The sequence below is a fragment of the Culex quinquefasciatus genome, chromosome 2 (assembly GCF_015732765.1).
Source record: "Culex quinquefasciatus strain JHB chromosome 2, VPISU_Cqui_1.0_pri_paternal, whole genome shotgun sequence".
Taxonomy (NCBI): Eukaryota; Metazoa; Arthropoda; class Insecta; order Diptera; family Culicidae; genus Culex; species Culex quinquefasciatus.
The window spans coordinates 27,240,888-27,254,972 of NC_051862.1; the positions used below are offsets into that span (position 1 = coordinate 27,240,888).

The 14,085-nt window shown below is 35.4% G+C and overlaps 1 protein-coding gene across 6 annotated transcripts in view; it reads right to left on the reverse strand.

Annotated features, from left to right (window-relative positions):
- The window catches only part of LOC6049842 (unconventional myosin-IXAb), a 101,207-nt gene extending 88,328 nt beyond the window's left edge, over window positions 1-12,879 (reverse strand). For 4 of the 6 annotated variants that reach the window (XM_038252091.1, XM_038252092.1, XM_038252087.1 and 1 more), the window contains exons 1-2: window positions 12,669-12,879; window positions 6,179-6,837 (exon numbers count right to left, since the gene is read on the reverse strand). The gene's annotated coding sequence lies outside the window, so the exon portion shown is untranslated. Of the gene's footprint in view, window positions 1-6,178; window positions 6,838-6,902; window positions 7,070-12,668 lie in introns of those variants that run through there. The other 2 variants (XM_038252089.1, XM_038252088.1) reach the window with 2 other exon arrangements.
- Window positions 12,880-14,085: the final 1,206 nt, after the last annotated feature.

Consider the following 14,085-nt stretch of genomic DNA (forward strand, 5'->3'; position numbering starts at 1 on the left):
CAAAAAAAAAGTAGTAGGGGAGGGTGGGGCAAGACGACCATATGGGGCAAGAGGAACAATCGCTCGTACAACCATAATTTTTACAGTTTTGATTATTTCCAGTATGAGGAGTTGTTGCTAGCAATGCAATTAGCTGATTCTACTACCACACAACTTTCAAAACGACGTATACGGCACTGGGCATAAGATTTAATGAAGTTTTTTTCAAATCCTTTGTTTTCTTATAATATTTGGAATGTACAGCATAAGGCTTTGGGTTCGTTTTAAGGCTCATTTTATCAAACTGGTATTTTTCCTAGATCAGAAGTGTCCCTACTAATGATTTGCACCTATTATAAAGCATGATTTAACTTTTGGTTATTTTTGTTGAGAACTTTAAAAAAATCATGTTCAGGTGGGGCAATTAAGTGTACCATATGGATTTTTAGTATGGAAAAAATTACGAATTGCTGCAACAACATGTTTTATTGTGAAATAAATACTTAAAAGAATTTAAAAACTGATAAACAATTGTTAACAAAAAATGTCCATACAAAATATAGTGATATCATGAAAGTTTACTAGGGGAAGGTGGGGCAAGACGACCATACGGGGCAAGAGGAACAATCGCTCGTACGGTCGTAATTTTTACAATTTTGATTATTTCCAGTATGAGGAATTGTTGCTAGCCATGCAATTAGCTGAATCTACTACCACATAACCGCCAAAACGACGTAAACGCCACGGGGCATAAGATTTATTGAAGTTTTTTCAAAACCTTTGTTTTCTTATAATATTTGGAAAGTACAAAATAAGGCTTAGGGTTCGTTATAAGACTCATTTTATCAAAATGCTATTTTTCCTAGATCAGTAGTGTTCCAACCAATGAATTGCACCTATTAGAGAGTATGATTTAACTTTTGGTTATTTTTGTTGAGAGCTTTTAAAAAATCTTGTTCAGGTGGGGCAAGTGTACCATATGGATTTTTAGTATGGAAAAAATTACGAATTGCTGCAACAACATATTTTATTGGGAAATAAATACATGAAAGTACTTAAAAACTGATAAACAAATGTTAAAAAAAATTGTCCATACAAAATATAGTGATATCATGAAAATTTACTATTCATCATCCAAGAAAAAAAAATCGTAGAAAGGATCAAATTTTTGGTAAAATATTATTTTTTATCTAAAAATTAAAGAATTGAAACGTTTCATTCAAATATGATGTATCTAAGTGATAACAGTTCAATTGTTAGCAATTAACATGTTGTTTCATGCATTGCACAGTGGGCGAAATGGAACCCAAAATCGGACTTAATTGAACGCGGCTGATTCCCTGGTATGAAAAATAGTGTTTCTTATGTAAAAAAATCCGGGGAATCGATTGGTGATGGTTTCATCCACCGCACGAAATTACATTTTTTACATTTTTTCTTAAAAATCGGTCTGTATTTAGAGCGGAAGCTTTATGCGGCCATCCAAAATGCACTTAACTTATGTGAAAATGTCCCAGGAATCCAGTAAAAATAACCACTTGCTCCACAAAAATCATCTATGGTCCACTTAACCTCAATTTCGCTATACAAGCATTTTAGGCCATTTTCAAATGTTAGCTCAGATTTAAAAAATCTGAAAATATTTTTATCGTAAAGATCAGACAATTTTACATAAGAATGACGATTTGCACTTCATAGTTTAACATATTTATGTTGATCAAAATAAAAATTATGTAAAAGGCAGTTTATTCTGCGTTTGAGAAAATTGGCCCAAAACTGATTCTTCAATCTTTTTATTTAGTTTAATTTCTATATCAACATAAATGTGTCAAACAATCAAGCGCAAATCGTCATTCTTATGTAAAATTGTCTGATCTTTACGATAAAAATATTTTCAGATTTTTTAAATCTGACCTAACATTTGTAAATGGCCAAAAATTCCTTTATTGCGAAATTGGGGTTAAATGGACCATACATGATTTTTGCGGATCAAGCGGTTATTTTTACTGGATTCCTGGGTCATTTTCAAAAAAGTTAAGTGCACTTTGAATGGCCGCATTAAGCCTCCGCTCTAAATACAGACCGATTTTCAAAAAAAATGTTAGAAAATGGGGTATTTGGGCAAAATGAACCCTTTGCCGTTTTGTGCGGTGGATGAAACTATCACCAATCGATTCCCCGGATTTTTTACATAAGAAACACTATTTTTCATACCAGGGAATCAGCCGCGTTCAATTAAGTCCGATTTTGGGTTCCATTTCGCCCACTGTGCATTGTTCCTCTCCCAACGGGTTGTTCGTCTTGCCCTACTAGTTGAGTAGAACGTACGGAAAATAAAAAAAAAATAAATTTAATTTTTTTACATTTAAATTTTTATTTACATTAAAAAAACAAGATTTTAAAAAAAACTTGTTTTATCAAAGTCTCAGTCAAGACCTGGAATAAGATGATTTTGAAAAATCCGACAGATTTTTTAACGTTTTTAATAGGTTATAATGAGCATTTCCTTAGCTTGTTACATTTGCCCCACTTTCCCCTAATCCAGCGGCGTATAAAAGACCGCTCCATCGGTCTGATAGCCGAGCGGGCTAAGGCGCCAGCTTTCTCTGCTGATGGTGGGTTTGATTCCCGCAGGTTGCAACTTTTTTTTATTTTGTATGTAGGAAAACTTTACATTTAGTGTGTCATATTTAGTTACTTTTCTGACAACGATGATGGGCATGTTTTTGATGTGATTTTACCGTAGGATTTAAAAATACTTTCTCACACCACTTTTTTGATTTACTTAAAAAAAGTCACCGATTTGAACAATTTTTTGAAACTGGAGTGAAATAAATACTTAAAAAGGTAAATCATGTGGACACTACTTTAGGAGGGCTAGAATCACTCTTTAAATGAGAGGAAGGCACCAAGCACCTTAAGGTGGATTAAGTACGTTTTTGAAAGAAAAATCAAATTTGCAATCGAAAAGCGCTCTAATTTTATATAATTTGTTTTATTTTTGGTAAAATGTATCGTTTTTAAGATGTAAGCTTTTGGATGTTTATTTTCGATTTATTTCTGTTGTTTTTTTTTCAATACCTACTTCTTGAAAGAAAAGCCCATCCGGAAAAAAATTAAAAGCTAAGAAAATTTCTTATGATTTTCTTTGTAGAACTTTGAAAATCGGGCAATCAATTTCTGAAATACAGCTACAATTCAAATCGATGTAAATGAGTTTTTCGAAGTGTTTTCTAATTACAAGTGGCAGTGCGTGGCCGAATGGTTACGCTGTCCGCTTTGTAAGCGGATGATTCTGGGTTCGATTCCCATCTGCTGCAACCTCCCATCGGATGAGGAAGTAAAATGTCGGTCCCGGCCTTGGTTGTTAGGCCGTCAAGTCATTCCAGGTGTAGGAGTTGTCTCCATGCCATAAGTACAAACAGCACACCAAACCAAGCCTACTCCGGTGGAATCGCTGGCGGCGGTTGGACTCTCAATCCAAAGGTCGTCAGTTCAAACACTGGGGTGGAAGGTTCCTTGGAGTAAAAAGAGGTTTGGGTGTTCTCCCCATTCAAGCCTTCGGACTCCTAGGTTCGAGCAGAAACTTGCAATAGAGACCACAAAAGACCCGGGGGTCGTTAATGGGGATGGTTTGACTAGTTGTTCGGTAACTGGGCATTGTTTAACTGGGCTGCTTTTTAACTGGGCGCTCGATAACTGGGCCCTAGCCCAGTTAAAAAGCAGACAAACGTCAAAAAATCAAAACAAACCAAAATGACCGAGGGGTTAATGGATGCAAAAATCATATTTAATAAATAAAAAAAAACTTTTTTCAAACTTTTGTTCAATTTCAAGTTACAATTAAAAAATATGAAAAGTAAGCATAGTTAATAAACTTGAGTAACTTTTAATTAATATTTCATCTGGAAAATATTATACATCGATGGTCCCCTCGTTATTTTTTGTTCAGTCCAGTTAACGAACAACATTCAGTGACTACGTTCTCAGCCCAGTTACCGAACAACTACAGTATAGCCTGTAATTTTTAACTGACGTTATCTCGGAAACTATTGGTCCGATTTTCAATGTTAAAGATTAATTCTCTAAAAAATATTTCAAAATATTTAAATTTAACATTTATTTTTAGGGGTCGACTTTGGCTGTGTTTTTTACTAGCATTTGCTAAATTTTACTTAAAAAGTATACAAAATTTTTGTAGTGTCCCAGACTATGCTTCTACACATTTTTTTTACAATTTAAATGATAATGATGCCATTCTATAGCAGAAAACTTGAAAACAAGCAAAAATTTGAAAAAGTGACAGTTAGAAGATGAAAAATCAAGAAAGGCAAAATGTAATTATAGGTAATAGAATAGGCCAAATACTACCAAAAACAAACATAAACTAAATAATATAAATGAAAATTAAAATATTATAAATGAAACAAGAAAAACATAAAACAAGAGGAGTAAAGTTGCGCAAAATGACCTCCTGAACATAGGAAAAATAACCATTTTCGAAAAAAATGTCAATAGAGGGTTAAATTTTGAAAGCTAAAAAAATAGATTTTTTTTTTCTAATTACTGTTTTATACTTAACTATAAAATTTTGGTAAATTGATAACCAAACCATTTTTTGAGCTTTAAGAGAACAACAAACTAGCCGTTGGTCGAAGATAGTAGACTGACTAAATTAGGCATATTTACTCATGTCAAAAAAATGCAATTTTCAAAACATTTCTGCTTAATGCTCATTCAGTTTTGGATAAACGATTTTTGAGTTATACGTCGTAGATTTATGTCAGGGTTTTTTTACCTGGCCATGAAAAATACCCTGAAGGTGTGCATTTTTGGGTTTTAAATTAGTCAAATTGTATTTTTGCCTTCCTCACCTCAATGAGGAAAGGCTATAAAATCACTCAAAAAATGAACTTCTTTATTTGACCTCGTAGACCCACCTTTACGTATACCTATCGACTCAGAATCAAATTCTGAACAAATGTCTGTGCGTGTGTCTGGATGTGAGTCCGTGCATCGAAAAATATGCACTCGATTATCTCCAGACTGGCTGAACCGATTTGGACCGTTTTGGTCTCATTCGATCCGTCTTGGGGTCCTACAAGACCCTAGTTAATATTATGAAGTTTAGAAAAGTACTTCAAAAGTTATGCTAAAAAAACGATTTTAGCTAAACTTCGGAAGATTGTAAAAAGGGTGGTTTTTGTAAGAAAACCCGTCATGATATATATTGATAAAAAGGTATTTGAAAGACCTTTCCAATGCGTTCAAAGGATTGAAAATCTGACAACCCCATCAAAAGTTATTAGCACTTGTTATTTATATACTTTTTTTGGCCGGATCTCAAATATTTTGATGAGTTGTCCGGTTCTATCATGCGACCCATTGTTGGATAGGTAATCAAAAGACCTTTCCAACAAGCCCAAAAGATTGAAGATCTGACAACCCTATCAAAAGTTATGAGTACATTAGTGTTTTTGATGCACTTTTTTGAGGCCGGATCTCAGATAATTTGATAAAAAAACAAGTGTTATTTATACACTTTTTTGAGAATGTGTAGTGTCTTTACTTTATGAATGTGAGGAAGGCACCAATCACCTAAAGGTGGATTAAGTGACGTTTTTTTATAATAAATAACTATCCATAAATTCGTTGCTGGCCTGCCGATCACGATATGAAGATCGCAAGCTATCACATGTCCAGCTTATTTGTCCTACCCAATCCATTAGATATATTTTCCATCCCCCAACTAGACTAAACAACCATCGACTCCTCCATCTCGATTCTTTGTTGCAAGCGACGGTGTGATTAAACTACCATAACTCGAGGGGCAGGGGGACTGTTTGTTGACCCAACTTACGATTAATCTCCAAACATACACGCATCGCTGAAGCAGCAGAAAAAAAAACACACTCATTTCGATATTCTTTCATCTGTGCAGAAAATTGCTGCTACTCTCGCTCATTCCATCCATCCATCCAAACCCATAAATCATGCAAACCAGACAGCCAGGCCCAGACCAGGGCAAAACTTTTTTCCGAAAAGAATCTCGCCGTCGTCGTCGTCGTGGTCGTAATCGTGTGTGAAGCAGATGTTTCATTACCTACTACTTTTTTTTTTGCTTCATTTCGTTCGACTTGTTGCACAAATCGGGTAACAACAATTCGCACAAATACACCGAAAAGCGAGTGGTTCTTACCTCGGTTACACCTCGCGTTCCAGCAGCATCCCGTACGTAATCGGTGGAATCTACCAACACAACACCAACCAGTGTGAAGATTTGAAAAGAAAAACACGAAAAGTAATCCACAAAAATCTGACCTTTTCGGTCGATTTTGCACTTGTTTTGTTGCTGATTTTTTTTCCTTCTTCTATCTTCGTTTCTTCCTTTTCTGTAATCCTTCTTTCTTTCTTTTTGCTCTTTCGGCGATTTTCGTTTTCCTCTAAATATTTCCTCACTCGACACACACCCTGCTAATTTTTGTGTTGACTCTTTTTCCTCTTTTGTTTCCACCCGTTCTTATTCCCACACTCGCTCACTCTCACACACTGAAACAAATCGACACTTGCTCTCTTTGCCCCTCAGTTTCACTCGCTCGATCGCATTAATTTCGGCGGATTCGTTCTCCCGGATTGCTCCGGCCTTCTCGCGCTCTCGAATTTCTGGTCGCCGTCGTCGTCGCTACAATCTTGTCGATTTTCCCACTTTGGAAAATCGTCCTCCACCCAGCCAACGACCGACTGCTGGGGCTGACCGAGTTGTTGTTGTTGTTGCTGTTGCTGCTTTTGTGGCAGGTTCTTCCATCATCCGTGGCACTTGTTCCGAGGTCCGGTCAAGTCCTGGGATCGCTGGACAACCTGAAAGTTGAGAAAATTAAGATACTTTAGAAGATTTTCCTTGACAAACTCTGAAAAAAACGCACAATTTTCCACAAGATTTTCCACAACACACACTTTTTCTCTCTCTTCAGGCTAGGGCGGGGGTCATCCCAGTCCCGGAATGACCTGCTTCAAAGTCCCCGAATCGGTCCCATATTGAGGAGGCACCACTCCGCGAAATCGAACAACACCTCGCGCTAGAATCTACTCCGAACCAAGAAGCTTCCACGGGAAATCCCAGAACCAGCGGGGCATGGAATCTGCCACACGAACCGACGAGGACTCTTGAGCTCTTGACCGAAAAATACCACACACTACACTCAGCCGCCACACACAGCAGTCGTCGTCGGGGCCGGAGTTCAGGAGTTGAACGCAAACGCGCCCGAGAGTCGGAGAAGGCGCACGCATACACGCACAGCTGAAATTCATTGGATGATGTAAAGAGGGAGGAGGGAGCCGTGGCATGGGGCCGCAGCCGAAAATCTCAAATATTTCACCTACATTCTTCCTAATTTAGAATATGTGTGGTGTGGATGAGGTCTTGAACGCAGCAAGCGGGAAATGAGTGAGCGACAGACGGGGTTTTCCTCCCAAAACATTAGAGGATTCTCTCGCACGAGCGCGAGAGGAGTCTCCCGCGAAAGAGAAAATTAAAAGTGGGATCACAACTTGTTACTTCTCTTGTTGGATTTTAATTTGAGGTAGAGTTGACACCCTGATGAAAAACTACAAAACAGAAACTAAGCAAAGTTATTCAAAAATAAATAAAATATAAATAGACTTCATTATCCGAAGTCTTCTTAGGGTAGTCCAGTCTTTGGTTAATTGAACCACACACACAAATTTATCTCGGACTCGGACCACCCTAATGGTCAAACAAAAGATACAAATCAGATTTGTATAAAGTTATGTACAGGAGATCCTAATTTCTGAATTTTCATTCTTACATCCGAAATTCCCCGAAGATTTAAGCGGCCAGTCCTACTACGTTGTGTTTACCGCAGAGACGATTATGTGAACGGATCAACAGAGAGGTAGGATGCGTGGACATACCGTACCAAACGGTTATTTCCAAGATAATTTCGTAAATGTCTTGCTATTATATCAGTTTTTAAATAACTTTTGATAATAGAGCAATACTCTGAGATTTCGGTCATTCGATTTTTTTTTTTTGTATTTTTTAAATCCGGCTAAAACTTTTTATGTGCCTTTGGTATGCCCAAAGAAGCCATTTTGCATCATTAGTTCGTTCATATAATTTTCCATACAAATTTGGCAGCTGTCCATACAAAAATGATGTGTGAAAATTCAAAAATCTGTATCTTTTGAAGGAATTTTTGATCGATTTGGTGTCTTCGGCAAAGTTGTAGGTATGGATATGGGCTACACTAAAAAAAAATGATACACGGTAAAACAAAATGGTGATTTTTAATTTCACTTTTTGTCACTAAACCTTGATTTGCAAAAAAAAAAACTATTTTTTTATATGATTTAGAGGACATCAAATGCCAACTTTTCAGAAATTTCCAGAATGGGAAAAATCTTTGACCGAATCATGATTTTTTAATCAATGCAGATTTTTTCAAAAAAATCGAAATATTGGTCGCAAAAATTTTTCAACTTCATTTTTCAATGTAAAATCAAATTTGCAATCAAAAAGTACTTTAGTGAAATTCTGATAAAGTGCACTGTTTGCAAGTCATAACCACTTTTTGGTAACTTTTATCAAAATAGTTGAAGTTATTCATTTTTAAAAATTAGTGCAATTGTTTCAACATTCAATATTACGCCCTTTTGAAATGTTAGTCCTGATTTGAAATTTTTGAAAATATTGTTTTCGAAAAGATCGGAAAATTTCACGAATGTTTCATATTTTAACCCTGTAAATCGAACCATTAGTTGCTGAGATATCGACATAAGAAAATGGTGGGTTGGTCACTAATGGTCACTGATTAAAAAAAAAAAAAAATAACTGCTACTATTTTGAAAAAAGTTACCTAAAAGTGACTATAACTTGAAAACGGTGCACATTATCAAAATTTCACTAATGTACTTTTTGATTGCAAATTTTATTTAACGTCGAAATGAAGTTAAAACGCGACCAATATTTCGATTTTTTGAAAAAAATGTATTGATTCAAAAATTTATAACTCGGTAAAAGATTTTTTGCCCATTCTGGAAATTTCTGAAAAGTTGGCATATTATGTCCCCTAAAACATATCAGAAAATAAAAAAATTGTGTGCAAGTCAAGTTTTAGTGACAAAAAGTGAAATTAAAAACTACCAAAAAAATTTTAACCGTCTATCATTTTTTCAGTGTAGTCCATATCCATACCTCCTTAAAATCCGTACAGTTGGTAGCCTTAGGGATGAATATAAAATTATATCGATAGTTCCTGTAGTTTTTAAGATACTAAAATTTCTGTAACAATAATCCGGGCACGAGTAGGCCGCGGGTAATCGGCTCCCCTCCCACTAACATTCACACACAAGATGCTCTGTAATTACTCTTAGCTTTAAGAACAATGTAATTACAAAAGCCGACTCGGTCCTAACCAGGTCCCTCTACCGAAAAAAAATCTAATAAAAATAATTTTATGAAAAAAAGTTGTTTACAAAAGATTTGTGCCCTTTTGAAGTGTTAGGCTTCAAATAGCCTTCGCAATCTTAGATTTGAAAAATAAAATTACCCTGAAATTTTATAAACGATTTGAGTGCAATTAATTTGAATAAACTAAAAAATTAAAATTATTCAAGAGTTAGACAATATTTTTCAAACAACAACTATGTTCGGGATACCCGAATTTTCAAAACATCACAAATTCTCGTCTTTTACCCACCCCAGTCAAAATACTGATTTTGGCGAATTACCAACTTTCCCGACTGCTTGACTTGAATGTCGTCTGGTGAAAATTTTTGTTAATAGTATTTTTTTCTTTAAGTTTCCCTTAGATTTAAATCACTTTTGGCTACTTTAGATTTGCCAACGCGACATCTCGTAGACATCAACAAGCCCGTCGAGAATCGGTGGTATCGGCGGTTTGGACTAACCGCCACTAATAAACTGTTTACAACTTTCACTCTTCCTGGTCTCCTGTTATCGCGGCGAACCCGATAGTTTTGATCGCGACTTGTGAGGCCAACAATATGCATTCGTTCGCAATCAAAACATTTGTTTGAACAATTCAGCAAAAGTGGCATGATGACGTTTCTCAATATTACAGGAAATACAAATGAAACACAATCAACATTCTATTCAATTTAGGGATTCGACCGTTAACGCAAATTTAAGAAAACACTTTAATGAATTTGATATTTAGATTAGAAAAACACGAGTTAAACATTATAATTTTAAAACATTAATAAACGACAGCTTTTTCTTAGCAGGACGAAAAATATCTTTCCAACCGTTTCCGCTTTTGCCTTATAGCCACCGATTTTAGCTAGAGAGAACTAAAGAATATCGAACATAGAACAAAACGGACTGGCAAAAAACACAAAAAAGCGGAAAGCTATTATTCACCTTTTTAAGGACTGAATTTGTTTTATTGTAGTATGACTCCTGCTTTATTGCATACTGACCATCAATGGTTTTAACGCCCTCCGAGTGTTGACTGCTTGGAATGCATTCACTGAACAAGACGAAAGTACACTGGATCGCAAAAAAAATCAATTTAAATTGTGAAAACATTCAAATAAATTTCTTATTTTAATGTATAAATCGAAAAGATAAACCAATCGTTCTAGGGAATGTAATATTTAATACTGAAAAAAATATAATCCAAATCAAGAAATCATATGTGCGGTTAACTTTACGCTGTAGGTCTGGCCATGGAATAGAGTTATGTTTATTCCAGGGGTGCTCAAAGTTTTTGGAGGCCGGGCCAAATTTGAAGCTGAAATGAGCTTGCGGGCCAAATTTTCAAAAAAGGTTTAAAAAAAATAAATTGCGCTATTTTAATTCAAAAGATTTAATTTCTGTTATTTAAAAAAAGTCAATTCAAAATAAAAGAAACCACAAAATAACGGTTTTCTATCGGTATTGTTTATTTTATTGTTTCAGGTATTTGAAAAAAAAGTTTTTAGCCGAAATTTTCAAAAAAAAAGTTTTCTTTTTATGTATCGAAAATGGTTACATTACATGTTGAACAATTCTTCTAACGGCGTAATTATATCTATAAGTAAAGTGTGGCTAATGAAAAATCTTTGAGAGACAGAATTTCAACATTTCAATGAAAAAAATTGTAAGAAAATGATTTTAGCTTCCGTATAGTTAAACTGCAATCATTTAAAAAAAATAAGATTCGACAAAATAAACCAATCTAGCGAAAAACATTTATTTATTTTATCGAAAATTCACTAAAATTCAAATTATTTTTAGTAAACCCCAACATGCTCGAATGCAAAGGAATGCATATTTAATAAATTTCAGCTGATTGCATTTAAGTTTAATTTTTAAAATTTTTGAAAATATTTTTGCTCCGAAAGCTTTGTAAAATATTTGCAACAAACTTGATCGTCCGTTTGTCTGCCTGAATCAGTTGGTAGTGAATCAGATTCGTTATCTACGTTCGAATCCTGAAGTGCAATGTAAATTTGAGGGTCAGTTCATAAAAGGGTCATTATGGTTTGCAAATTAATAAAGAAAACTTATATTTTTGCAACCATTACAGAATTCTAAGTCAAACTTGAACGTTTTTTTAAATATTTCCAAAAATGTTTGATGAACATTTTGACGATATTTACTAGTTCCACGTACATTGAAACGTGTGAAATTGTTTTAATTATAAAATTTTTTGAACAAATTATTTGTATCCTAAAGTGGGGATCACAATATAAATAATATAAGTTTAAAATAAATCTTATTTTTGAAAAAGTATAAAATCACTTTACAAGTGGTCTACGGGCCATTTTAAATGATCATTCAAAATGGGTCCGCGGGCCACAAAATATCACCTCGCGGGCCACATTTGGCCCGCGGGCCATACTTTGGTCACCCCTGGTTTATTCAAAAAGATGGACTGCACCAGGATTAGGTTTAATTTGGTTTCATTTTGGATGCATCAAAGTCAACTTGCTTTGGTTTGAACAACTTTTTGATTTTTGAGATATTCTTGAAGGGAGAGGAACATAGCATAGCATAGCATTACAGGTGAGTCCCACACTGTAGCGGAGGCCAAAACGGTCCAATCAATATTCTTAGAAAATTATGCTTTTTTAAGGAAGAGCGACAGTCCTTTTTTTGAATGGTTTAAATGGCCTTATAGGTCCTAATTTAAAAAAGTCGAGATTCTAGAATGATGATAAATTTCCTTTGAAAATTATAGACGGCTTCAATCCAAATTCTCATCCACGAACGGTTCTACTCGTCTCTCATACACACACGCACACAAGCAAACAACGTTCTCTTTCTCGCTTTCGTTCTCTTGATTCGACCGTCGTCGGTTTGTGCGTTCGCGAAGGAAAATCTGGACATCCTCCCTGCTGCTTTCACACACTGCTGCTGCTAGCTGTAGAAGAATGAAAATTCCGACACCAAATTTTCCACCCAATTTTCCGACACCAGGGCGAATCATTCAACGCGTCCACATCCGGTTTGAAGCGGGGAAAAGTGCGTGAAAATTTGGCTTCTTTTTCTTCTAGACAGATTCTTTTGCCAGATCAAAACACAACTCGCACACATCAACACACATACACACACGTACGCAAGCACACCTACTCACACGCCCGACTCAGAACCGCCTTTCTATTGTTCTGGTGCAGTACCGTTTTTCTAACCTTAAAACTAACGGTAATCGTAGTAGACCAACCTTTCAACACGTTAGAATTTTATCCGTTTTTCGATTCCGGTACACAAACTTTTATTCTCCTCTTCCTTCAAACATCACATCACCCGCGACGACTACACGGTGCAGTATGCCATGCCACCACACACACACACATACATAAAGCACACAGTACCACGCGCCAACACGACCACGACAAGACGAGAAACTTCCAACCAGCTCGGGCTGGTGCTAGCGAGAGACTGAACGGCCCCGAAGAAGGAAATCAACGAGCGAGTGAGCCAGACGCATGAATGGACGCGGCGATGAGAGAAAGAGAGTACAAATGAGAGAAAAGAGTGCTGCCGAATGTGCTGAATGCTAGGCGAAATGTGTTTGGATGGATAAAAATGGATAAAATTTAAAAATATGTATAAATCAATTAATAATAACATTATATTATAATTATTAAACAATTTATTTTATTATATCTACATACAGTAATATTGATAATTTGATAGTCATAACTTAAATGTATTGAAATGCTAACCAAATTATTATTTTTCACACGCGTTGTATTTATTTTCCATTTTACATAAATTTTATCCAACGATGCTTGCAGAGTTGGGTAAATCGTTGAATGCTACACAAATTTAGATTTGAAAAGCTTCTTATATTTTTATTTATTTTTTTTGCGATTACAAAAAACAGTTTGTTTACCATGATTTTTTAGTGACATAACCTAGAGGTGAGCAAACCCGCTCTTTATTAGAAGCCGCTCATTTTCGTTCGCTCTTTAAAAAGAGTCGCTCTTTTGAACGGCTCCTTCGCATTTTTTTTTTTTTTCAAAATTTGGATGAAAAGGGGTTTTTTAAGAGTCGTGTGATTTTATAAGTTATTTCACATTGGACTTTTATAAATAAGGCCGTACCAAATATTTTTCGAAGTTTACTGCCGTTCTACGCATAATTGTCCCATGTCATTTTTAGTCGATTCTGACTTTTTGTCATTTTTAGGTTTAGTTTGACGTTTACTTTTCGAAAAACAAATAAAATCTAGTACTTTGTTCGGAAAAACCTTGAAAACAACACCAAGCCTGTTTGTCCCATCGTTGTACTTCTACGCATAATTGTCCCACCAAGTATTTTTTTTTCGTTAAATCACTAGTTCAACAGAATATTATGTCTTGTTTACCTATTGTTCAGCAAGAGGATTACAAATAAAGGTGATAAACTGCTTACTGGGGTGATTAGGAACTTATGGGGTGAATAGGTGAACCCACGGGACAATTATGCGTAGAAACACAAAAAACGGTCGCAAAATTTCAATCGCGTTTTTCTCAGTTGTACTTTTTTGAACATGGGACAATTATGCGTAGAACGGCAGTTTATGTCCCTCAACTCTGGCCAAAGTCGAAAAAAAATTCAAAAAAATAACAAGCCTTGGTATAAACATTTTAATG